Source organism: Condylura cristata, unplaced genomic scaffold (assembly GCF_000260355.1).
Source record: "Condylura cristata isolate star-nosed mole 26May11 unplaced genomic scaffold, ConCri1.0 scaffold00023, whole genome shotgun sequence".
In the NCBI taxonomy this organism is placed as follows: Eukaryota; Metazoa; Chordata; class Mammalia; order Eulipotyphla; family Talpidae; genus Condylura; species Condylura cristata.
Genome location: NW_004567124.1, coordinates 435,477 through 437,722, shown reverse-complemented (window position 1 = coordinate 437,722; position 2,246 = coordinate 435,477).

Below are 2,246 nucleotides of genomic sequence, written 5' to 3'. Positions count from 1 at the left end.
AAGTTCCTTCTGACTTTCTCTTCTGCCATTTCTGTCACCCTGAGCTTTTTTTCCCCTCAGGGTTATACTTGGCTGCTGTATTGTCTGATTTGGTGTTTGCTTTACCATCTCCTCTACAATTAAAAAAATGTATATTCTGCTCTTTTAAAATTCTTAAATTTTAATTGTGGTATGTAACATTAGCTTTTTTATATTAACCATTTTTAAGTATATAATTTGCTAGTATTAAGTACATTCACACTGAACCTGAAGAAATCTTTCATCTTTCAAAATTGAAACTCTCTCCATTAAACAGTAACTCTGGATTTCCTCTACTCCACAGTCCCTATTCTACTTTGTCTCTATGAGTTTGGATTCTATAGTAATTGCAGTTTGAATTTTTTTTTGATGAACCACCAAGTGGTTTTCGATAGTGTAAGCCTATTCCTTTAAGCAGCTTTCTGAAAGATCCCAAAGAGTGAATTTCACTGCCACCTCAATGATAAGTCATGTGACCACTTATAGCTGCAAGGGAGTCTGAGAAACCATGTGTTTTCAAATGAGCACAGAGCAAAGCTTTCTGACCTGAGGAGATTCCTCTGTGCTGCTCAGTATAGCTGTTTGTGTCCGGGATTGAGTGTCTGAGTCTCAGCAGGGTTTATCCTGCAGACAGTGCCTAACCCTTGTCCACATGATTTGATTTCCGGGAGATCAGTGTCCTCTGAAGCTTCTGCTCCAGGAATGAGAAACAATACTTATTTCTTTCCCTCCTGACGTGTTCTCCCAAGCAATTATGATAAAGTCCCTCCCCTTCCCACTCACACACACACTACATGCTGCCCTGCACTGTCCCTTCACTGTCCATTACTGTTGACTCCTACCCTCCATGCCATAAGTCCCCAGGGGTAGTTGCTGTGTCACCACTGCAGGGCACAAAGCCAAGCCTGCCTCTTGGTGAAGGGGAAAAAGTCAACTCCTTTAGATTATTTCCAATGTTGCCTCCAGCTCTCTCAGCCCAATGATACCACTCATTGGGAAGCTTCTCCCCCAGGTTGTGGGGCCTTGTGAACGAGGGCTACTAGTCCTGGCACCTGTGAGGCCAGGTCCAGATTGGATAAGGCCTGACAGGGCAGGGGGAGCAGAGTGGATTGGAGGAGGAGGCTAATAACCTCCGGAGACTCTGGACCACATGACCAGGCCTGCTCCACAGCTCTGCCTCCATCCCTAGGTACAATCACACAACTCATATCAAAGTATGTTCAGAAACACATGTGAACATAGACTCAAATACAGAGAATTGGTCATATGTATTCACAAATACATAAACCTATGCATGGCTGCAAAACACACACGTACCCACAGGTAGAGTTGAATTGAGTTCAGCACTGAAAGTCAAAGGTGCAAATCCTGGTTCCTCTGCTTACTAGTTGGATTTCTTCAAGTAAGTTACTTAATCTTTCTGTGTCTTAATTTTCTTATTTGCAAAATGAGGGCAATAAATGGAATTCACTTCATGAGTTGTTATGAAGATTAAATGAGATAAAATGATGAAGAGCTGAAAGGTAACTGACCTATGCAGGGATACATACATAGATGTATTTATAGGAATGTCCTATGTCTCTCCCACACTTGGTGGTGGTGGGCTTGGCCGCAGCACAAAGCTGGAATCCTCTGATCCCCCCGTAAAATGGGGGTAATATTATCTTCCTTTCAGGTCTGTTGTGAGGATCTAGAGAAGACCAGTCTGGAAAGCTCCTAGCCCAGAATACTTGAACTATGACTTTCTAAAGCCCAGCAAGAACAGGTGTAGGACCAGCTGGGCCAAAGCCGAGGCCAGACCACCATCTCTCCCAGGCTGGAGGCCGCCTTCCAAGGACTGAGTCCAAAGCCAGGGGATCTGGGGTGCTTCCCTTTGGAACCTGGTCTGGCCAGTAGCCTGGCCTGAGACTGGGAGGCAGGGCTAGTGGGGGTGACTGTGGGTGGAAGGAAAAGAGGGAAACCAGCTCAGTGGAAATTACCCTGCGGTTGCCTCAGGCGCCCACGACACACAGTATTTATAGCGAGCTCCCTGCGGCAATTCATTCCCTGCAGTGGTGTTAACCCTTAACAGGTCCTGGATACAGCCAGGTGCACGCAAACACAGGCCTGGGGGCGGATCGCCCTTGGTTCCCAGCTCGGGCTCTTCACCTCCCTCCTGGAGGGTGGGGGTGATCAGTGGCCAGTCTCGGGTTCCCCTCATTGAAAATAAACTTAAGATCTTGGGAAAG